Consider the following 25,743-nt stretch of genomic DNA (forward strand, 5'->3'; position numbering starts at 1 on the left):
GGCCTCCATAATTTTGGAATAATTTACTCTGTACCCTCAACTTAAAACACCAAAATGATCCACAATATGTTTTTGGGATTGAAACATAAATATTTCATTTAATAGAGGGAGTAGCCTCCATGACCTTTATGGATTTTAGGTGATTTACTAACAAAGTATGGTACTACTTTGGAAGGTGTGGAGTAGCTCCACAACAGGCAGTTTCAGGGAACATTTATTTCAGTCTTTTCAATAACCATCAAGATTTCAAGGAATTTCTGTAAACAAACTGTCACTTAAAGAAAATAACTTTCCATCAATTTTTGCAACAAGTCTCCAGAAAAGAACATGCATATAAAAATAAGAGTTAGCTAAATTATCTCCAGAGACTATATCTTGGAGTAATGTTTACACTATTGGTAGAAAGCAAAAGCTCAATATTTTACCACTATATCTTACACTGAATGCAAAATTTTGCTTTTGGAGTAATGTAAACCACTTGCATGACAAGAGTCTGTTCCCAATTACCCAAGAATGGATTCTGGCCCATCGTATTTACTTTGCTTGATGTTATATTTACATAACAAAAGATATACATACTTTCCTCTCCAAAGTAAGATTGTTTCAAAGGTGGAAGTATTTTTATATTCCCCAGGGATCAATCAATAAACCAATCAATCAACAGATCTTTACTGCACTTTGCTAACAGCTGGTAATACAGTAGTGAACAAGAGGAGGATGCTCTCTGTCCTCTGAAGTTTACCTGGTGAGAAAAATGATAAATTGAACACATACTGTCATTTTCCAGCTTGCTCATTTTAATTTCTACAGATATGAAGAGCACCCCCTCCCCCCATAGTAACATATTTTCTTCCCTGGCTCCTTTTTATTATTGAGTTAACCGGATGGAGACTTCGCTTGGAATCACGATGGGCTAAGGAAGCTGTGAATGTTCTGCGCGGCAAGCTCGCTCTAGTCATTCGGGCTATGTCTGTAGGGGGGTTAGTTTCTGACTGATTCATTTAATGTCTTCTATTTTGACTTTTATTCTAACATACTAAATTTGCTTTAACAAGCTCTTCTTAAAGTGAATGAGTATAAACGATGGTACTGCTATTGTTGGAACAACTGTCGCTTGGGTCTAATAAGGAAGGGTTTCCAAAAGCTTTTCCTTTGAAAGAACTGAATCTATCGAGTTCCTATGGCACATTCCCCCATTGTTTTCTCATTATGCTTTTGCTTTGAGATTCACAAAAGATGAGTTAATATATAAATAAAAGGAGTGTGTTTCCCAAGGTGCGTGCCTTTAAGGTCAGAAAATAAATCAGTAACACGTGCTGGAGACTAGAGTGGCCACCTCATCCCAAACTCTGTGAGAGAAGACATTAAGGCCTCACTGGCTTTTACTGCAAAACTGCATCCACAATCATTCTAGAAAGGGCAGCTTCCTCAGATTCGATGTGTAGTTAGAGAAATGAATCCAAGAAAATGCGTTTAGGCCATTTCTCCTGAAGCCCAGCCACATGACAAAGTCAGAGGCATCTCCGGAACCACCGATGTAACAGCAGGCCAAGTGAAAAAGGCCTCTGCTGCCCCTAAGTCACATTCACAGTTTAATACCGAGAACCACCGCCAAGACCCTCGTCTAGAAGAGTAAGGTAAGTGGTGTCAGAAAACATGGGGGGGTGCGTATAATGACCACACATTTTCCTTTTCAAGCATGGAGGGAGGGGGCAGTTGATAGATCAAACTTCAAGTAGTGGAAACTCTTTCAGAAGTGGAGCTACTTGTGGGTGGTTTCTTACAAAGGAAAAGTCAATTTGTAAATCGTAGCAGATTGGACCGAGACGTAACTCTGCACAGAAACTAGTATGGAAGTCTGGCAAGGCTGTCAGGCAGCCGTATTATGTCTAAGAAAGTAAATACAGCCACTGGTATCTGTAGACACGCAGTTCATTCTCTAAAACACAGAATTTAACACAGAAGAAAATGTTAGTTACAGATCACTGACAGGAATTCATTTGCAAAGGATCTGCAGTTGAATCAAACTAATATGGCTCTCTCAATGTTACCAAAGTAGGGGGAAAAAGAAAAAAAAGCTTTCACAACCAAAAATCTTGAAAAATTTCCTATATTTTCTGGTTTCATTTTTCCCAGAACTGAAACGCCACAAAATAACACCACCTCAGTGCACTCACTTCCAGCTCAGTCAGGAAGTGCTGAGGTACATAAACATTTTTATTTCACTTTTTTACAAGAAGGTGACCAACATTTTCTTAGCATTCCAAAGAGCTCCAGGTTTGGAACATATTTTGGTTAAATGTCAGCAAAGGAATTTGCTCATCATTCAAAAAGCATTTTTTTCTTTCCAACCTTGGAATATATGTAGAAACTGTATTGTGAATGGAATTACAAAACAGCTCAGAGCCACAAAGGAAAATCCGCTTTCCAGTCTTTAAAAGAGCTCTGTAGGAAAGCATTCTGTCCTGGAGGAAGCCGGAATAACACGAGACATATAGCACAGCTTATCAAGTGCTTTCATAGTCATCATCAACACCTCTATGAGGCAGGTATTTTTCTTTTCCTCATTTTATAGATACAAGAATAAATAAATAAAAGATGGTTTACCTAATGTTTCTCAGTTAGTTAGTGGTAGAGAAAAAAAAAATCTGAACCTAGATCTTCAAAGTCTAAAACCATAATCTGAAGGTATTGATTGAAACCCAAAAGACAGCATCATAGTTAATGGGGAAATACTGGAAGTATTGCCATAAAGGTCCAAAACAAAATAAAAATGTGCACTTATTATCACTGTTATTTAACACTGTGCTGGAAGCACAATTCAATGCAATAAGCCATAGAAAGAAACCCATAGCAAAAATTTCAGAAAGGAGGTAAAACCATCACTATGTGCAAACAATATAATTATATTACTACACAAGAAAGTCTACTGAAAAACTACCAAAAATGATAAGCAATGTTATGGTCATAGCAGAATACAATATTAATATATGGAAATTAGTGGCTTTCTCACATAAAAAATAACAACCAATTAGAAATATGTGATGGAAGGAAGGACTCTACTTACAACAAAACAGCAAAAATATAAAATGTCTAGGCATAAATTTAACAAGAAATGTGCAAGACCTATTTAAAGCATTTAAAAACACTACTGCTAATGGCCACAAAAGGAGACAGGTGCGGACATACCAAGTTTTTGGATAACATGAATCTACATCCTAAGAAATATCAGCTTTTTATAACTAATTCATAAATGTAACAATCCCAATACATAAATCTACATACATAAATGTAACACAATCCCAATAAAAAGAACAAAAAGGTTTTATAGTAGATAAGTTCATTCTAAAGTTAATATGGAAAAATAAACAAGCAATAATAGCTAGAAAGCTATAAAAAGAAGAATAAGCAAAGCCAGATACTAAACATATTCTAAAGCCTCAATAATTAAAACTGTGGGACTAGAACATGAATAAAAAGAAAAATCAATAGAGGATAATAGAAAGATAAGATCAATTCAATTTAAAATATGGTATTTCCAACCAGGAAGGGAGGAGAAAAACAGATGGATCAATAAGTAGCATTAGGATAACTAGGTAGGTATATGCAAAAAAATTAAGTTGGATATTTTCTTTTTTTTGTTTTGCTAATCCTCACCCGAGGATATTTTTCTCATTGATTTTTTTAGAGAGCCTGGAAAGGAGGAAGGGAGGGGGAAGAGAGAGACAGGGGGAGAGAGAGAAACATTGATGTGAGAGAGACACATCAATTGGTTGACTCCTGTACATACCCTGACCAGGTCAGGGGGCAGGGGAGGGGAACAGAACCTGCAACCAAGGTACATGCCCTTGACAGGGAATTGAACCCTAGACCCTTTGGTGTGCAGGCCGATGCGCTAACCACTGAGCAACACCAGTCAGGGTGAGTTGGATATTTTCTTCATATTACACCATGTCTCAAACTAAGATACATTCCAAATAGATAAAAGATTTAAGGAAAAGTTGAGACCTATAGAAATACTAGAAGAAAACTTGGGACACTCCCTTTAAAGTTTTGAAGTGAGGAAGTTCTATCACTTAAAATCTAGAAGCCATAAAAAGATTAATGTCATTACATTTTTAAAAGGCTACAGGAAGAAAAAAATCAAAAGAGAAATCAAAGCATGTATAACTAATTAAAACAAAATATTTGTTACTCATGAATATCTCTACTCCATGAAGTCCTCTTCAAATTAATAAAATATTATTAATAAAAGAGTCCATAGCAAAAAGGATATGAATATATACACACAGAACAAATGGACTTTTGTGACTGGCTTATTTCACTTAGCATAATGTCTTTAAGATTCATCCATTTTGTAGCATGCATCAGAATCTCCTTCCTTTTTAAGGTTGTTCCTTTATATGAATATACCATATTTTGTTTATCCATTCATCTGTTGACAGATACTTGGATTGCTTCTACCTTTTAGCTGTTGTACATAATTCTACTATGAATGTGGCTGTACAAATATCTGTTCCAGACCCTGTTTTTAGTTATTTGTGGAATAGAACCATACATGGAATTGCTGGATCATATGGTAATTCTATTTTTAATTTTCTGAGGAACCACCATACTGTTTTCAGTAGCAGCTACACTATTTTATATTCCTACCAGCAGTGCACAAAGATTCCAGCTTTTAGATGCTGTCGCCAACACTTGTTAATTTCTGCGTTATTTTTAATACCAGTCATCCTAATGTGTGTAAGGGGTATCTCACTGTGTTTTTGATTTACATTGCTCTAATGATTAGTTGAACATCTTTACATGTGCTTATTGGCTATATGTTTCTTTTGGAGAAATGTCTATTCAAGTCCTTTGCCTATTTTTAAAATTGTGTTGTTTTTGTTGTTGAGCTCTATAGGCTACCTTTTATATAAAATAGGAGAAAATAAGAGTTTACATTTTTGTTTGGTCTAAAATACTTAAAGAATTTTTGTAAGGATACATTAAAAGTTAAATATTTCTAAAATGTATACTATTGGATAAGTCACCTCGGGTCCTTATCTCCTTAGTTTTTTAAAATAAATAGCTTGGACTAAAACATTTTTATGGCTCTAAAATTGTTATGAATGTTGCTTTTTATAGCCTTAATTATATCTAAGGAATAGAGCAATGCACAACTAGAAGTAACATTTTATCAGCTGGTATATCATATCTCCACAAATTCCTTCAAGAGCCCATTCAGGCCTAACCTATTAATAATTCTTGACATGTAAAGATTCTCTGGTTCTCAGTACGCACAACCTGATCCAGAAATAAGAATCATTCCCTGTTATATTCTGATTTTCCCTTCTTTCCCTAGCTCTCTCATTTCTCAAGTCAATCAACTTTTCCAAAATCCTTTCCCCCATATCACAATGAAGATTTTTAAGATTTTCCTCTTCTAGATTTTCTTTCCCATTACTTACTGTTTCTTCTGTCCTTCTTTCTCTGACAATATTATTTTTTATACCTGGCATGTCATCATATGTATACTTTCTGTCTTTGCTCTGGATTATTCTCTCTCAAAAGCAAGTTTTCTAACTTTTTATTAAGATAGATTCATCTGATACATAGTCAAATATTAAGACACCCCTTCCTTCCCCCAAAAGAAATTTATATATAATTTGTTTACAGTACCCAAAATGACTAAAATAAAGAAGTGAATCAAATGCCCTTTGACCTTGGCTGAGTTTTTTATGAAGGCAAAAAGAACTTGAAGAGACCAGTCTAATCATAATAAGCTGGTCAGAAAAGACACAAAATGTGTCTGAAGTTGCTCCTCTGATTTAACATTCTGATACAGCATCCTCCCAGCCTTCCTCTGATTGATCAATCAGAAAGTGAGTAAGGCGTCAGGGACCACAGAAGGTACTCCAATGCTAGAAGGAAACCCAGACAGGGCCCAATTTCCAGTTTGAGATTTTTACCTCTTCAACACAACTTCAGAATTGCAGTGAGTATAATGATATTTCTGGTCTATTCTTAATTCCATACCTCTGCCAGTTTCTCAACATTTGTGTTTACCAGTGTTATTTCTAAATGACATCATAGCGCTGAATAGGGAGTTTCTTTCAGAAATGTGATAAGTTCTGGCCAATCATATCACTGATTTCAAGGAAGGTGAAATCTTTTTGTACTGCCCAATCACAAATAACAGAATTATGCATGCCAGAATACCCTGGAAACAGAGGTAGAACTCAAGCAGCAATGCTTTGAAATCACAGACCATCACCAAGGAGGGATAGTCCATCACTGGGAAAAAGTATGCATCTCTTAGACTAACATAGTTTCAAATTTAAATTAAATTAAATTAATTATATAAAAGATTCCTTTCCTAAAATCACTATCCATTTTTTAAATACCATTTTATACCATTTTCTATTCCTATGTCGTATTCTTCACTTTTCCTAATAGTACATGTATCATTTTCTCTACAAACAAAACAAACCCAAAACCATAAGCATGAAGTAAAGTATTTTTTGTTGAACTAATTGATTTATTTTCTTTTTCCCCAGAAGCTTCAGTTCCACCCTTAGTTTCTAGGCTGGCCAGGTAAGTGGAATGAGCTCCTGAGTCCAGGTATCACCTCCCCACCAGCTGTCCTAGCCTGGATGCAGCCCTGCAGAGGTCCCTGTGCCTAAACTCCAATTCTGCTGCAAAGGTGAACCCCAAGAAAGTTCTAAACTCAGTTCCTAAAAGACCAGAAATTTCCAAAGCTATCTCCAAATGGGGTTCCCAATCTGGTGCGGATGATGATTGGGTTTTAGGGAATCCTCAAAACTCCTGAAATTATAAACAGATATAACTGTGAAATAAATTGCCATTGAACATCACAAATGCTTTATAAGGAAGGTGAAGGTTATGAACTACAAGGCCCCTTCAGTTTGCTTAGCATCTTGGTGCGTGGGTTTGAGCATGATGGGTAGGCCTGGAACAAAGTTTGGCAGCTGAAGTGGGAGAGATTTGGATTAGATTACACTGTGTGAAAACAACTTGGAGATTGTGAGGCAACTGGGGAACTAGGAGGTGAGGAGGAAAGGTGAAACGGAGAATCGTGGAGCCAGAGAGGTACTGTGAGGCTGGGGACCACGTGGGTCCCCAGCAAGCAGGGAAGAGTCCCGTGTGCAGTGGCTACGGGACACCTCAGAACAAGGAAATAGTGCTTCATATGAAGTTAGGTGAACTGCATGATGTGCGGCCCTTCTTCGTTCTGTTCAAATTTTCCATAAAGTCAGCTACACATACAGGCCTTCTGAGAGTGAGGGAATCTTCTGGGATTTGAGAAGCGAGTACATTTCCTATCTGCATCAACATGATATAGAATAGGGGCCATATGTGTGGAACTGTGATGATGCCTATAAACTGAAAGCACTTTGTAAAGTACACGGTGACATATGCTTTAAAGACAGAACCCTCAGGTATCAGCAGTAATCTTCAGAAGGGCCTGGCCTTTCACACTATGAACAAAGTTCCCAAGAAAACCTTATTTAGATCTTGTTGGCACAGAGACAGAATATACCTGCCAAAAAGGACTTCTTGTGGTTAACTGGGCCCAAATTCACAATCAGAGTCTAGCAGCTGTTTTTACAGGGCTCCTCTCACGCATTTCACGAAAAGTCAGACTGAGCTGCCAAGCCTGCTCCACTTCATTCTTGCAACCTGAGCTGAACCTTATAAAGGAGTTCCTGGGATTCTGTTTCCCCTGGTGAGCTGAGCTTTGCCCTGTGCAATAGGAGTTGGGCAGCTATAGTCTCATTTGCATCTTTACTGACCAATCAGAGCAGCTCCATAATGATCAATCAGAACAGTGTTATTTGAACCAATCAGATGGTGCAAATTTAGATCTTTTGTTTGCATGAAAATGGACCAATCAGAGACCAGGGCTGGCACTTTATGTAAGTGGACCTCCCCTTCTTCTCTGTGTAATGCACTTTTGGTTCCATTGGAGGTGATGTCTCCCCAGTTTGCAAACTCTTCATCTGAATAAATTTCCTACTTTTATGGTACCAGATTGGAGATTCCTGCTGGCACTAGATTGGTGGCAGTGACTTTTTGTTGATAATCTAAAAGATCAGAAGCCCTAGCCAGGTAGCTCAGTTGGTTAGAGCGTTGTCCCAATACGCCAAGGTTGCAGGTTCAATCCCCAGTCTGCATATACAAGAATCAACCAATGAATGCATAAATAAGTGGAACAAATCCATGTTTCTCTCTCTCTCCACCCTCTCTCTAAAATCAATAAATTTTAAATAAATAAATAAAAGATCAGAGATATCCTTGCTTGTCATCTGGTTTCCAAAAAAGTGTGGCAGTGCCCTGGCCAGGTGGCTCAGTTGGTTGGAGCATCATCCCATACACCATAAGGTTGTGGGTTTGATTCCCAGTCAGGGCACATACCTAGGTTGCAGGTTCCATCCGAGGTCAGGCTTGTATGGGAGGCAACCGATCAATGTTTCTCTCTCTCTCTCCCTTTGTCTCTCTCTCTCTCAAATCAATAAAAAACATATTCTTGGGTGAGGATTTAAAAAAATAAAAGTGTGGTGAAAGAAATGGGTACGCTTTTACCTGGAGATCCAAAGATTTTCATCCAGTTTTCAAAGCAGTACATGTACAAAAGGAAGTTTTGGAGAGTTCTACTCCATAAATTACTTTTTATTTTGAGTACATGTAACCAGGGTGGAAAACACAGTAAAAACCAATGGAAAGAGCCTAAATGAGGAGCTGGAGACTCAATTTCTCTTTCTGGCTGACCATCAGTGGGTAATTGCCTCCCAATCGAGAGAAAGTGGGAATAATTGAAAATGGGAATAATTATCTTTATTTTTTCCTCACAGAGTTGTAATAAGGATCAAATAAAATAGCAGATGTCCATGCACTTTCTAGAGTACATAGAGCAATACAATATATTATTAGGTCTAATCTGGCATGAGATTTGCTAACCCAATACCAGAATAGTAAGTACAAAAATGACCTTAGTAAAAATATTTTTACAATTCAATCATGGATATTATCCCCTTTTCTTGCCATAATAAACAATGGCATTCTACTTTAAAGGATATTTTTATCATTCATCTAACCTTTGTAGTTTCACTGTGTTCTGGCCTCACTTTATAATGTCTGTTTTATGTCTATTTCTGCCTACTGCCTCACTCCTCATAGGCAAGCGCATCAAATTTGTGGAAGGCAAAAGAGGCTTCACTTGCTTTTGCTATGCGTGGCAACTGACATGACATTCGATCTTACATAGGGATTAAGTCATTCATGAGAAGAGCCCAAAGAGAGGAACAGCTCCAAGAAAACAACCAGCCTTGTTGTTACTACAACATCCAGAAACTCAGTCACTTCAGCTAGTTATAATTTTCAGTTTGTCTGGCGCTGAGAAATCTAACTGCAGTCTCTGTGGTTTAAATAAAATGTATCTACAGCAGCCCGGAGCCATGTTTTAAAATGTTCCATGTTATTTTAGTTCAAGGACAAGCTTTTAAAATTAAAAGAAAACGTTGGCTTTAATTATAGATTAAAAGTGAAAGTTTATTTATTTATTTATTTTTTAAGGAATGCTGTTGAGTCTCACTTTTTGAGTATTTGAAATTTTAAAAAATTAATTCTTTTCCTAAAGTATCAATCTTCATTGGTATAGGAAAATCAAAAACTGAGTGCATACACTCACACATAAAAACTACATTTTTGTGGTTTTAAAACTATGATAGTCACAGTTCATACACTCGGTATTATATTTTCCAGTTATTTCAGTTACATTTTATGACCAGGATACGATATTTTAGTAGGCATTACTGCTGACACAGGACAGATGTAAAAAGAAAAAAAAAAAAGGCAGTTGATATTGTTGTTTAACCTTAAATTTAAGAAAACCCCACTATCTTAGAATCTAAACTTATGAAACACAGAAGTTGAGTTATATTGTTCATTTAACAAAAGGATACATGGCACGATTATTTTAAAATACCAACTGTCTGCACTGTCCTTAAAACATGATTTGATTTAAATCTAAAGCTTTGGGACTGTATCTATTCTGAAATTCAAGGCACAATTTCATTTTCTGTGGACTTAGAGTGGCCTGAAGTAGAAACCTTAAACCAAATGCAGCACAACTAGGACAGTAAGTGAAGGCCTAGATGGGGGGATCCAGGCAGGTGCTGCTCCCCTCCTGCCCTCAGCATTCTGGGGCCACCCAAGAAGATACAGGAAGGAATCTGACTACAGTTCTGCTTATTTTGTCCACAGATTTGCTGTCCCTTCAAAAAGAACAGATTCCCTCTGATAAATGGATCTATCACTTTTGTTCTGTGAGACTGCTTTATCTACTTTCACATTTTTAGAGTCCATAACTCTTAGGAGGATTGCTTCAGGCAGCTTGTCTCCTTCTGGCCACTGTTATGTCCCTGGATTCCCCTCCTCTCTATAGAGATGCTCCATGCTCCCTCCTGGGAATCCAAGGCTGGAATATCGTGGCCTGTCTTACAAAGACTCCATCCTAATGGCATCATCTCCAGTCTCAAATGCCCACACCAGTTCTCTGAAAGACAGGATCTGTAGTAAGATAAATGGAGGCAGTGAAATAAATTCAGGACTGACGGCAGTAATCAAAGATGAAGGAGCCACATGGCTGATCCTAATCTTCTGGAATAGGGAAAGGATTCGGATGGCCCAGAGGAGCAGGGAAGCTCTCTTTAAACCCTCTCACACATTTAATCTCTTAAAGATTTACCAGTCCTGCTTTCAAAATACCCTGTGGGAAATGGGAATAATGGTAATGACTTTTTGGGGTTGTTATGAGGACTGAGTAAGAAAATGCAAGTCAAGTGTTTAGCACAGTGCCTGGTGCTTGATGAGTGCTCAGTGACTGCCCGCTATTATTATTATTATCACGATTATATCCTTGTGTAAAGTATTTTGACCATGCTGGTTTCATCACTTCACAGATATCAACTGTCTGGCAGTGTTTGACTGAAACATTGATAACAACTAACTCTGGAGGACTGAAAGGCAGGCAGAGTACCTATTGGGATGGGCTGGGGACTGAACATAGCATAAGGACTTAGGTGCCTTTGCAGGCAGGAGGGAAGGAGCCAGCAGGCAGACTTAGAAAAGGAGGTGAAAGGGTCTCTCAAAGATAAACTGCCATCTTTGTAAATTTCCCTAGGTTTGAGACAACGTAAAAGGTAGATGTCAAGAGCAAGGTTTCAGAGTCAAACAGATCTGAATCTGAACACTGGCTCTGGAGCATCACAGTTTATGTGGACAAATTCTGCTGCTGAAGTCTGTTTTCTCATCCTCAAAATAAGGATAGTAATAATATCTACATTATAATGTTACTGTGGGGACTATATAATACAATGCATATAGGTTAAAGCACAATGCCAGGCACATAGTAAATGCTCAGTAAATGAGAAATGTTACTATGTGTAGTAAACATTCATACCACTGAGAACCTTCTAGTAATCAACCTTAGTAATACATTGTCTGATGTTGGCCTGCATGTTAAGATGTCTGCCTCATATTATGAGATAAAATATATGTATCCTTAAGGAAAGCAAGATTAACCAAATGTATAAAGAGAATACATATGTGTGGGTTTTGGGAGCTCATATGTAAATAATCATGTAAATTTCAACTAACATGTTTAGGTAAGTTTTGATCACTGTTTATGGACTATCCATACAAAAAGCATTTAAAGCAGGTAAATTTTTTACACTTTATAATTAAAAGATCACACTAATGATGATGCTTACTGTCCAAACATTTGAGGTTGAAAGAGCCAAACCTTATCTAAAAATTCCCCCTGCTAAGTGGTGTCTGGTGGAATAGGGATAATTTTTCCCCCATGACTTTCCTTCCTAGCCTTATTTCTGTGAATATGTTATGTTACAGGTTAAAAGTGACTTTGCAGCTCTAGCTGGTTTGGCTCAGTGATTAGAGTGAAGCCCATGGACTGAAGGGTCTCATGTTTGATTCCCTTGGGCACGTACTTTGGTTGCAGGCTTCTTCCTCAACCCTGGTCAAGGTGCTTGCGGGAGGCAACAAATCGATGTGTCCCTCTCACATCAATGTTTCTCTTTCTCTCTCTCTCCGCCCCCTACCCCCACCCTCTTCTCTCTGAAAAGCAAAGGAAAAAAATATCTTTGGGTGGGGATTTAAAAAAAGTGGCTTTTCAGATGTAATTAAGATTACCAATCAGTTGACTTTAAAATAGGGGGATTATCCTGGATTATCTGGGTGGGCTCAATGTAATCACAGGAACCTCTAAATGAAGAGATTTCTCCTCGTTGAGGGTGCAGGGAGAAAGCAGAGAGATTCAAGTGTTAGAAGGACTCAACACGCTGTTGCTGGTTTGAAAATGCAGGGACCAGAAAGAAGGAATAGGGCAGCCTCCAGAAGCTGAGAGTCAAGAATATTGTGACCTCAGTCCTACAGCCACAAGGAAATGAATTATGCCAACAGCCTAAATAAGCTTGTGAGTGGGTTCTTTCCCAGTGCTACCAGGTAAAAACCCAGTGTAATGGATACTTTGACGTTAGCCTAGTGAGACTCTGAGAAGAGACTTCAGTCATGCTGTGCCAGACTTCTGACCTGAGATAATAAATGTTTTAATGCTAAGTGTGTGGTAATTTGTGTGTGTGTTTTTTTTTTTAATTTTTAATTTTAATTTTGTTGTTGTATTACAGATGTCCTCCAATTTCTCCTCCACCCTTTACTCTCTTGTGTGGTGATTTGTTATGCATCAATAGAAAACCAATACATAGGCATAAAAATCATTCTTTGATGTATAACCACAGCCATCAGTTTTGAACCTGTCATGGTTAATTAATTATAAAACAACATGCTCCATTTATGACTATGGCATATAAGCTATCCATTCCTAGCAATGTATGTGCCACGATCTCAAGCTAGCCTTCTGGTATTTCTCTTGTTTTTCTAAGTTTTAGTGCTTCATTTAATATTTTCTTAATATGCTGCTGCTCATTAGCATCTCCAACAGAGGGTGTACAGGATCATCAAAAAAGAAAATCCTTCCAATCCATGTATTCTAGGAAAAGCCTTGTGAAGCAATATGCATAATGACTAGCTAAGAATTAGGTCTGGATATCTGCTTTTTAGCTGGCTGCTCAATGGGGAGATCAACCAGTGATAATATGAAAAGCTCTTGACCTCATCAGAATGATTCTAGTAATTAAAAGGATATACCAAAGCATTAGCTACACATTCCAGGAAAAGATTCAACCAGTATAACAGGTACTACCTAGTACAATGACAATAAAGTCACTGTAAGTGAGGACTCTGGAAATGTTTCATGCTCCAATAAAAGTGGGTGCTGCTCTAGGAAAGATACTGAGAACAGTGGCCCATTTAAAATTCATTACTGTATAAACAGCACAATTTCCACATGTTGACAGCTGGACAATCAAGCATATCCCTGAGGGAAGAAAGAAAAACTCATAGAAAAGTACTCTGTGGTCAGTCCACCAGTTCCAGAGACATAGAAATACAACAAAATATTCAGTCAGCTCAACTGTAGTTGAACAAACCAAAGAAGAATCTGGACAACAGAGCCTTGAACAAAGACAATGCATTTTATTGTTTAAAAAGAAATGCAAGAAAGAGGGAGGGAGAAAGAGAGAGGGAGAGAGAAAGAGAGAGAAATGAAAAGAAAACCAAGATATTTTGACATTTTTAAAATAAATCAAATATGCAAATTTTAATATGTACTTTATTGATATAATGTTTTGAAACATGATAAACCTTTCCTTCCCATTGTATCACTTTATTTTGATATATATGTTTAATTAAGTACATTTGGAACACTAGCTAAAAATTATTAAAGTAGTCCAAGTATGAAAGGGTAAAAAGCATATAAAGCATATTATTATTTAATGTTTCACTAACTGATAATTGTGCTTGAAGGAAAGATTGGCAAAAAGAAATGAAATTCTTAACTCCTTGTTTTTACTTAAAAATTCCCAGCACTACTCATTCAAAGAACTTAAGTTTTCTACTAGAAGGAAGAAAAGAAATGTTACTTCTAGAATGCCCTGCCACATGCTTAACTACAGAGTAAAATAGTATTCATTTGGATTCTAATCCCATTTCAAAAGTGTTGTATTTATTAGATGCATGGCTGCCAAGTGTCACTATATTATAGTATTATAATTACAAGTGTTTTTATTTAAATTATATTTAGCTTTATATTTCAAGCACTGTACTTTGGAAAATATTACCCATCATATTGTGTTGTGTTTATGTACATGAAACCTATCAGGAATTTTTAGGAGTTCCCATTCTGTATATAATTACTATATATTAATTATTCTGATATTCTGAATCTGTGCATAGTTCTGAATGTATGCTAGTTCCCACTAAAAACTCTCAGAAACAAAGGAAACATCTTTTATGATAAAAACCATTTACTAAAAGTCTATATTACAGAGTTCCCTTTAAGATGGTACACTGAATAAGCTTATTTACTTCTCTCTCAAAATCCCATTAAAATTACTGAATTAAAATTTGAAAACAAATAAATACCTCGAAATGCTTGAAAACAATAAATGGTACCATCACCAAGCCAGAAAAGTTGAGAAATTCATGAAAAATGAAATGCATAAGGCGTCAAGTTGGTGAAGAAATCCAAGCAAAAAACTCAAAACAGTTGGACAGCATGACCATGGTAGAGTGTGAGCTGCTTCTCCCAACAGGGCACAGAAGATATTCCAAGTCAGTAGTTCTCAGACAGTAAGTGAGGAGAACCATGAAGGTTACCGTTAAGGGACAGACATCAGAAGACCTAAGTCAGGCCTTTCCTCCTGAGTCTTTAGAGTGCCACTGAGTAATCTGACCCAGGACACAGCTGCTACAGATGTTCTTTAAACAAGTTAGGGAATCTGTCAGTGTCTAGCAAAGGCAGTGAGACCATTAAGAGGTACAGAGTCAAGATTCAGGTAAATTCTGATCTCTACAGAGGTCATGGATGCTATGAAAAAGGAGTGATAAGAAGACAAGATGTTCTTGGAATATGAAAACAAGATAGCAAAACTAGAATGGAAAATGCAAAATTGAAGTCTAAATTAGTAATCTGGAAAGATAAAGTTGAGGAAAGTGTTCATAACATGGGGGGGGGGAAATGGAAAATATGAGAGGAAAAGTAGAGAACCAAGAAATCTTAGGCCAAGAGCATTTCACAGGTGAGCTCTTTCAAACCTTTAAGACATCAGGAAGAGTTAATCTGTACTTTATTGAAACTTTACCAGAGTAGAAAAAGATGAAATACTTTCCAACTCATTCTGCAAGGCAGGATAACTCTAATATAAAAAAATTGTGCAAGGAGAGCATTGACAAAGGAAAAGAAAATTATAGATAAATCTCATTTGAGATTTTGACATAAAATTACTAAAATAAAATGTTAATAAACTGAATCCAAAAATATATTAAAAGGATAATATATTTGTGGTGTACTAGAATTTTCCCCAAAAACTTAACAACAAACACTAAGAAATGTACTCTATATAAATAGATTAAAAGAGGACAACTAGATGATAGTCTTAAAAATTGTGGAAAAAGCATTTGATAAATGCAATAGCCTATTTAGTTACGTGTGTGTTTAGGGGTGGAGGAAATCTCTTATTAAATAATCTAGTAATGGAAGGAGAATCCCTTCACTTGATAGAGTGATTATACCAGAAACATTCTGCAAACATTATACTTAATGGAAAAATATAAGAAAAATTTCCTTTAATGTCTACTTCCTTATACTTAATGGTAAAACATAAAAATTTCCTTTAATGTCTGCTATCACTTCTATTACTCAACATTGTTTTGGAAAACCTGGTCAATGCAATGTAATAACTGGAGGAAGAGAGAAAGGGGGAAAGGGAAGAGGGGCTAAGTACACAAAACCATTTATATTTGAAGGTTAAATGCTTGTGTGTACTTTGACAATCCAACTGGATATAAGAAAAATACATAAAACCTAACAGATTTCCTATATATCAGTGATAACTATTATAAGTGTAACAGACAAGAAGTCATCTACAATATAAATAAGAACAACAAAATAAAATATCTAATAATTAACTTAAGAAACATGTAAACCCTATGTAAAGAAAACTATAAAAAATTATTGTGTTATGAAAGGTGATCAGAATAAATGGAGAAATATAGCATGTTCCTGAGTGGAAAGACTTGATATAAAAAGGATAAAAATTAATATATGCATTCAGTGCAATCCCAAATTAATTTCTAATGGAATTTTTAATAACTTGTCAAACTTATTCCAAAGTTCAACTGGAAAAGTAAATTCAAGAGCCTAGATGAGAATATTTTTAAAAAGTGAAAGTAGCCTGGCTGGCATGGCTCAGCGGTTGAGCATTGACCTATGATCCAGGAGATCGTGGTTTGATTCCTGCTCAGGGCACATGCCTGGGTTGCAGGCTCGATCCCTAGCAGGGGGCGTGCTGGAGGCAGCTGATCAATGACTCTCATCATTGAAGTTTCTATCTCTCTCTCTTCCTCTCCCTTCCTCTCTCTGAAATCAATAAAGATATATTTTAAATAAATAGTGAAAGCAGACATACCCTACCATATGTCATAATGCACAATAAAGCTATAGTCATGGAAACACTGTACTATTGATATAGAAATATTTTAAAAGTTTGAAGAATACATTAAAGTATTGAAATATACACACAAAAAGAAAGTTAGTATGTAATAAAGGTAGCATTTCAAATCAGTAAGGAAAGGTGGACGTACTCAGTAAATTGTGTTTGGACAACTGACTATCAATTTGGGGGAGAAACACATTGACATGTGTAAGCACGAGCCCTCTCCCTTCTTAGCCTCCTAACCCAGAAACTTTTATCTGCCGACACTGTTACCGTGCCCCCGGTGCTCCTTTGAAATGTTCCTGTCCTGTTGCTCAGAGCCCAAATTCTGTTTCTAACAGCGATAATCAGGTATGCATTTAACTATGACTTTCTGTAAACTGTGGGCTTCCTTCTCTTCCTGTGCATTTCACAGAATTTTAAATTATCAGAGGTAATAAGGTATTTATAGGTTATCTTGTCACATGCCCTCATCCTACAGCTAAAGGCACCAAAGAAGTCCTGGTTAATAAAGGAATTTGCCTTAGAACACATACCCAACTGCTAGCAGTTGAGACTCCATCACCAGCTCCTTATTTCTAAGGCAATCCGATCCTCTCTGCTCTTTGCACACTATAACTTCCTGTGGCCTAATCTACATGTGGGTAATTTCAAGTCAGGCAAAGAGACTGACTGGAGAGAAAATTTGGGCCCAGTAAACCACAGATAAAACAACTGAAATTCAACAAAATTTATTTAAATGGTAGTCAAAACAGACTAAACTTGTATGGCTTCAATCGAGCCTCAATCTACCCAGAACTTTGTATTATCATTTTAATTAAAGCACCTTAGAGAGAGCCTGAGGTCAAACAGAACATAGATCATTTGTCTTTATGCTTTTTCTCTGAGCTTCTTAATAGTATTTCACTGAGTGTGTGTGTTAGGTGATGGGGATTAGGAATGGTATTTGAGGGCTGGTAATAGGTCATGAAATCATAAAGTTGAACTTTTTAATATTTTCCTAATGAAAGAAAAGTTGTTACTATAAACTAAATTTTACTGCTTCAATCATAGTAACTGTGAAATAGTCCTCAAACACCATTCAAGATAGTTGAGAATTACTATTCCAGATAACTTATGTTTGTACTTTTAAAAGTACAATTTAAGAAAAAAAATAAATTAAAAATTATCTTCTGAAAGACAAAAGTACACAGGTTAGATAAACTGGAGGTCCCATGGGATATGAGTAAATCTGAAGTGGTGCCATATTTCTGAAAAGGTCTAAAGTAAAGGAACCCAGGAGACACAATAAAAGCCAAAACAAGACTAATTGCACTTACTGACAAGTTGTGAAAAAATTCTTGATCCAGCTGGATAGATTTAGCAGCTCAGAAGAGAATTAAAGGAGAAAAAAAATACAGCGAGAATAAATGCAACAAGACAATGGTAAAAGAAAATGCACAACATCAACAGCACACATCCTCAGTTGCAAACAAGTGAAGGCTATGTTGATTCTCAAGCAGTCATGATATTGCAACCATCTAGCTTTGTGCTGGGCAAAGACAGCACAGCAAAGGCACATGGCACCAAGCAACTTTTGGCCGGGGATTTTACGCTTAGAAATGTAAGACCCAGTAACATTTAAGGAATTCTCACTCTTGCCAGGAAGCCATCCTCTTGCCCTAAAGCCATGTGACAAATGATCCTGAATACTACTTTGCCTTTTCAGCATCTGTTGTCTAAATCAGTGTAGAAACTGGAAGGAAAAACTCTGAATTTTGGCCCTTAGCAAAAGGGTACATTTTAGTGTCATAATGACAGTCTTGGCAGAACAGGGCATTCTTATTTGAAATGTCTCTTCCATACTGAGAGCTTTGTCCACCATAACCTGAGTCTGGCGCAATTGAAAGCACTAGCAGTTGTAAATTTTAAATATACAGCAACAATGTGAGAACTCAAAAAGCAAACTTTCTTGGAAATCACACTTTACGAACGGTCGTCTCTGACCACCTTTCAGTGCTTTAAAAGGTTTCATTTTCATTTGTGTGGGTTTTTTTTATTTTAATTTTATTTTACCAAAATATTCCTCTTAAAATTACTATTGAGAAATTTTTTTTTTATTTAAATGAAACTTGACCAAAGGAAAAACTGCCTTTGTGTACAGTATACAGTGTGTGTGTGTATATATATATATTGTTATAAATATATATATGTATATAATAGTACCAAAAAGGGAACACATTCTTTCTGTTGAAAATGTCCAAAGATGCTCCAAAGTACTGAAATCAGTGGGCAAGAGGCTGTTTTGACCCGACCAGCAGTCCAGTGATTGTAGAAGGCACAGCATGCACTTGAGAGCACTCTGGTCACAGTGCCACCATTATTAAGGTGTCACCCAAATCTGTGAGATAATGAAGTTTTTCCTTGGTATATTTAGTGAAGTGCCTCACCTGAGGAAATGTTAAAGGTGACTTCAACACCGAAACACATGAGTGTATCCTGCACCATAATGTCCCACTGGACACAAAAAAGTGGTTCATGACTGGCTTTTCTGACTGAGCAGACTAAGTGGATGAGTGATGTTGTTGCTTAAAGTTGAGACTAATCTATCTTCCCAACACCACGTTCCAATTGGGTTGTTATAATTACTCAAATTTTTTCTGACCCCTTTCAGGTAATGACTTAAGGTGTCCAGTGTGTGCACAAGGCAGAGGGAAGATACAACTAGCCATTTTCAAAAGCTGCTTTGTTTTCCCAGCTATGTTCAGTTTCTGTTACTTACTATTGCTATGCAACTCAACACACACACACACACACACACACACACACCATAATAGGAGTATTAACTGTTTGGGGTCTTCTGCAAACCATTCCTGTTTCCATTAGGGTGATCCCCAGGTACTGTCTGTCTGTTACAACCTACAACCTATCAACATGTATGAAGACCTTTCTACTGCAGTCATTAAAGAGAAACATTTTTTAAAATGCACAAACACCTAGCCTAAATTCTCAAAAGTTCAACACTGGTGATTTAAGTATTTTTTAACTAAAGGTCAATTTAATATCTGAAATTGCCAAAAGCAATTAGACTTATTGTACCAGGGATCAGGATCACATCTCCACACAAAACAAGCAGCTCATATCCAAAAAAACAACAATTTTGATGCTCAGGGAAGAGCCTAAAACAATTTCCTAATCTGCAAATTAAAGGACTGAAGCAGAAGATCCGTTAACATTCACTGCTGGATTTATAAAATCCTTGGCTATTCCCCCTTATAATACAATGAAAATGAGAGAAATTGGATAACAAAGAAGAAAGGAAGAAAAAGGTCATTATGCAGGGGCTATTTAAACATGCCATGCTTCACCTAACCTGAAAACTAAAAACAAGTCAAGTTTTGTGAAAGAAATTGGGCAAAGTGAACAAAATTATTATTATTACTATATTGCTTTCTCAAAACACAATTATAAATTATATAATTTCTAATAGAAAACAAGAACACAAGTTTCCCAAATTGAAAAGTACAAAACTCCTGAACTTGAAGAAAACAATATTTATCTGAGTAAAAACTCCATTACATCAACAAGACAAATTTTGACCTAGAAAAGTACCTGTTTAAATTTAGAAACAAAGTAGGGAGGCAGAAGGGAAAAACTAACTGCGACGAACCGAAAAAGAAAGGAAGGAAACCACTTCCATATTCATTAAACAGAATAGAGTGCCTTGCTATTTCCACAGACAGTAAAACCTTTGACATCCTCTTTAGTACTAGACTGGAGAGGTGTCAACACGTCTTATTTGGTCTTGTCAGTGTGTAAAGAGTTTACAAACCTGAATAAATTTAGAATTAGTGGGAGTTATGCACCTATATTCCTTATACATATGAGAAGTGGAGGAAAAGGCCCTTCTATGCCAACTTAGAGTTTGGCTTGCATTTTTATGACTTATTTAGAAGCCCCAGGGAATGAAGAAAGTCTCTGAATGGAAATACTGACACAGTCTTAAATATAGTGACATGAACAAGCACTTCTATGAAGTTGTACCAGGATGTGACTGACTGCTCTAGCAAGTTTGAAATGCATAGAGTATCAGAAAATCAATTACAATTAATTGAATTGCAAAGAGGAATGCCAAAATATAGAGAGTGCAATGCAGAATCAAAATTTCATGTTGATAAACAGGAAAATATGTAAAATGTGTGGGATCTTTACTCTCATGAAAGGAGGAAAGAGAAAATGTAAAATTTCTGCATGGACTTTCTCCAGTTCTATCACATGATTAAGAGTACCCGCCCTGGCTGGTGTGTTGGTTGAATGTTGTCCCGCGTAGGGAAGGTTGCTGGCTTGATTCCCCATCAGGGCACATGCCCCGGTTGCAGGCTCAGTCGTGGGTGGAGGAGTACAGGAGGCAGCCGATTGATGTTGCTCTCATATCAGTGTTTCTCTCCCCCTTCCTCTCTCTCTAAAAATCAATTAAAAATCTTTTTAAAAATAATAAAAATATTCATTCTGAAAAAGTCAAAGCTGTCATGCCAAACCTGAGAGTGAATATGGCAGAAGTGTTTAAATCAGTGGGTCTAAATCTGTGCTTTGTTTCTTAAGTCTTCCTGCAAGGCTATGTACTAGATATGCACAATAACTATCACTACTTAGTAAATTCAAAATCACTAAGGCTCCATTTATTTTTACCTATTTGCTTTACTTCTGTGGTGAATTTTATCACCCTTGCATTTTCTTTCACTCTTTTACTTAAAAATCTGTTTAGTTTCATTTTATATTTTCTAAGTTTAAAAATTTTTAATCTCTTAAACATCTCATGATTTTAAGCTTCATTTTGTTTATTTTTTTCCATCTACTAATAGCCTACTGTTGACTTACCTGATAACATAAACAGTCAATTAACACAATTTTTATGTTATATGTGTTATATACAAATTCTTACAATAAAGTAAGGGAGAGGAAAGAAAATGTTATTAAGAAAATCATAAAAAAGAGAAAATATATTTACAGTGTTTACTGAAAAATATCCATACATAAGTGGACCTATGCAGCTCAAACCCGTGTTATTCAAGGGTCAACAGTACACAGAAACAGAGCGTCCTTAACAGCTGGCTCTGAGGAAGTGTTCTCTCAAATGCCATGTGGCTTCCTTTAAGCTAAAGAGAAATTAAAATTGGTGAAACATAAACCAGGAGTGATTATTCTTTGTTCAAAAATATCTGCCAAGACATTTCTTTAAATCTTTCTTCTGCTTCATTCAATAAAGTTCCTGTGATGAGTAGGCTAGCACAAAACCTAGGGCTCCAGTGAGCCGAGAACAGGGCCTGTGGGAAGTGACTCTTTTTTTTTTTTTAATATATTTTTATTGATTTCAGAGAGAGGAAAGGAGAGGGAGAGAGAGATAGAAACATCAATGATGAGAGAGTCATTGATTGGCTGCCTAGCCCTCAACCCGGGCATGTGCCCTGACCGGGAATTGAACCCCGATCTCCTGGATCCTAGGTCGATGCTCAACCACTGAGCCACGCCTGGAATGAATGCATAAAAGGTCATCTCATATATGAATGGACTGTGTTCCTGAAAACTATCTGTTAACTCAGTTGTTTAGAATAGAGAATGTATTTCTCCAGACAAACTATGCTATAAAATTAAGGTTAAATCCCAGGCAAATTCAATGGTTAGTGAACTCATGAGTATATGTGTGTTTTGCCACCAATGACACCAGCTTAAATTCTAAAGTACACAAGTGTACGGGAAGAGAGGGAAAAACGAACATCTCTTCCCTTGTGGGTCATCATTAGCCAAGAAAAAGTGTTTGGAAATGGTGTTTAGCCTGTGTCATTCTCACAAATTTCACTCTACTTCCTAGTTGTTCTCTCCTCAGTCACCAAAATGCCTCATTCTCTCATTTTGCTCCAACTGTGGCAGGCTGTCCAAATGGACTGTCTCTTCCTCCCAAAATGTTCCATGTACCAAATAAATGACCTTTTTTTCTCTCAGTCAAAATCTCTGTTTCTTCAGGGATATCCACTTCAGTCAAGCAGACACCAGGTGTGTATTATTAAGAGGGATTTTAGACAGTTTAACAAGATGAAGTTTAAACATTCAGTCTTATGGGAACAGGTTAAATTTATGAATTATATGTCGGCATTTCAGTGGGGCTCAGAATGTACTAGCCACTTAAAAGTTGATCATCTGTGAGCTGCAAAAAGAAAGAACAGAATAGGAACTTGTCCTCAAGCCAAGCAAAAGAAGAGGGGAAGTCACACATTTTATTTCAAGACTTGCCTGATTTTCCCCATTGGTACACTTCTTAGAAATCTCCTCTCTCCTTCAGTAACGAAGTACATTTAATAGGCTTGGTTTTGAGAGCAAATCAAACTCTAATCCAAGTTAGGAAAGGTTCCAGTGAGGACTTACTCTGTAAGGTGGCACAGATGGCAGATGGCTCCTTCATGGATGGTCCCATCTGGAGACTACAGGCACTAATTCAACAGGAATGGAAGTAGATATGACGGCTACAGTCCTTTCCTGATACATTAGAGCAAACCCATGTAGGGGCTAGAGGCCTGGAGGTCAGTTTGTAATGGGAATTCACTCTATCAAATACCTGAAAACTGTAATCTATTAGCCCAACATGATGAAAATTAATTGTAATTTTAATTTAGGTGATTTAATTCAACAGACAGCACTGAGTGACTAAATTTTCTTGAGTATTACTTAACTCTATTAAAAGCAATGACCTTAATCATTCTGATCAACTCTAGTGTTATAATTGTTGCTGTCAGAAACGTTTTAACCAATATTTACTGAGTTATATAAATAACCAATATTTATAATAAATGCCCATCAAGAAAAGAATATTTATAATAAATGCCCATCAAGAAAAGAACATTTTTTTCTGCATGATGTGGGAGACTAAGGATTACAGAGAAATATTTAACGCTTACATAAAATTAATGAAAACATGTTTGCATCTACTTCGATGATATCTAGTAATATTTTCAGTTAGGATTACTACTTTATAATCTTCCAGGCTTCTCCCTGCTAGAACTTAACAAGAACCAGTGAAATAAAATTCAGTGATACATTATCCTTCCATTCACCAATTCCTTTAAAATGCATCTTACAAAAATGGATGAAAAATAGATAAATTTCTTGGCACAGATAAACTAATAAATTGTATTTAAGGGTGATCAATTCTGGAAAAAGAATTTAAAATTCAAAATATTTGTACTACTATAGAACTGGGAAGGGGAGTGGTGTTAATAGCAGACTTAGAAGATTTCTATTTAGGTGAGGAAAGAAAGATATAACCAGAAGGAATGGAAGGAATTCAGATTAAGTCTGTATGCCAGAGAAAACCATAGCAGTTGCTCAGAAAGTATTTATTAAAATCCCCTGTTCTACTCCTTATGCACGAGTGCTAACCCAGCTACAGCTGCAGCTCTGCTGTCACTCGGTTCCCACAGGAGACAGCCATTTATTGTTTTGGTCAGAAACTTAGAAGACCAGTGTTACACCACCAGTCTTTCTTAATTCTCCATCCACAAAACCAAAAAAATGTATTCCATTCTTTTAAAGTTTATAAACATGCATGAAAAACCAGAAGTTTATGTGTCTAGGCTGCTTTCTCGTTGCTTGCACAACTAAAAAATACGTTTTTACTTAAAAATAGAACTTGGCAAATAAATAGTCCATTGGAATGCTTTAGTAGAAATAAATGGCCAAGATATTTAACTTTGAAAAGCATCAACTATACAGGCATGCTATTCCTGCTTTGATTTTTTACTTTGTTACCTCTGAAAAAGTATGCATTTTCAGAGGACTCAGTATGCTGGGTAAATTTCATAGACACATGACCTTGCTTTTACTGGGCAACAGAAAGAAATTTATAAGATATTTTTAAAAAATAGTAGACTTCTAATTACCTCATCAAAATTAATTTTCATTATTTCCAAAAATCTTTTTTTGTTTTTGTCTATAAAAGTTTGTAGTCATAATTGTATTCAGTGTTTCTACAGTTTTAAATTGTTTTTCACTTAATATCACATTATCAATATTTCTCATGTTGTTTCATAGTCAGTATCAGTATCATAAAGAAAGATTTTGACTTTTATGCTATTATAATTTAGTTTGGGATTTGAATAACATTCACATTTTAAAAACTGAGATACTTCCCATATTTTTATATGTTTCATACAAAATGTATAAAGCATGGGAATTAATTATTTCTTCAAAGTTTGAAAGAAATTCAATGAGTCTATCAAGTCATGTGTTTTGGGAACTGGATTTACTAAAAACCTTATTTTTTCCTGAATTAGTAGTGATTTAAAACTTTTCTCATTATACGTTTATAATTTAATCGATGTGGATAATACCAACTCATTTCATCTACATGTTCATATACAGTATCTTGTCAACAATTGTTCACAGTATTTTATCATAATTTTACTAATATTTTTGTTTAATATAAAAATATTTTTGTTTAATACAAAATATTGCTATATTGATTGCTATATCTCCTTTCTCATTTCCAACTTTAACTAGTGTCAATTTTTGCTTATGTCTCTTACTATTGCTTTCAGAGTTACTTCTTGATTCATTTATCTATTTTTCAGCTTTTCATTTTACCTTGTATAAAAAAAATTCTTCTCAATTATCTGTACTTGAATAATTACTTATTTTCCTTTCTTTGTAAATTAACATTCATAAAGCTCTAAATTACCTCAAGTTCTGCTCTAGTCATATTGGTTAGATGTTAGTATGTAGTTTTAAACTTTTTGTTATTAGCTAAATAGTCTTTGACTGCATTTTTTATTCCTTCCTAGACCCAATCATTATTTATGAGACTATTTCTTTTTATTTCAAACTGTTTGGAGTTATTTTTATTGTTGGAATTGAAGACACAAACAAAAATGAGATTAAGTCTTTGAAAGTATATTGAGATTTTTCTCTGAATCCTCAAAGATAATGTATCTTTTACACATTTGTAAGACACTTGAAAATCAGATTTCTGGCTAAATAATCTGAAGGGTATATTAAGCCAAATTTAAATTCCTCTATAAAACCCTACGGATCACATATCAGAGTCTTTGATATAGTAAGGACTAAATGTAGTAACATTTGT

General features: G+C 36.0%; 1 protein-coding gene and 1 long non-coding RNA gene across 2 annotated transcripts in view; both read right to left on the reverse strand.

The window, feature by feature from the left end:
* Positions 1 to 25,743, reverse strand: part of MKX (mohawk homeobox) — a 61,136-nt gene that overhangs the window by 21,804 nt on the left and 13,589 nt on the right. The gene's annotated exons all lie outside the window — the stretch shown is intronic.
* LOC148094248 (uncharacterized) lies at positions 9,527 to 18,800 on the reverse strand. The gene is made up of 2 exons (XR_015715540.1): positions 17,954 to 18,800; positions 9,527 to 10,572 (listed from the first exon to the last, which is right to left on the reverse strand). It is a non-coding gene; the product is annotated as an uncharacterized LOC148094248 (long non-coding RNA).

Source organism: Miniopterus natalensis, chromosome 1 (genome assembly GCF_054644295.1).
Source record: "Miniopterus natalensis isolate mMinNat1 chromosome 1, mMinNat1.hap1, whole genome shotgun sequence".
NCBI lineage: Eukaryota > Metazoa > Chordata > Mammalia > Chiroptera > Miniopteridae > Miniopterus > Miniopterus natalensis.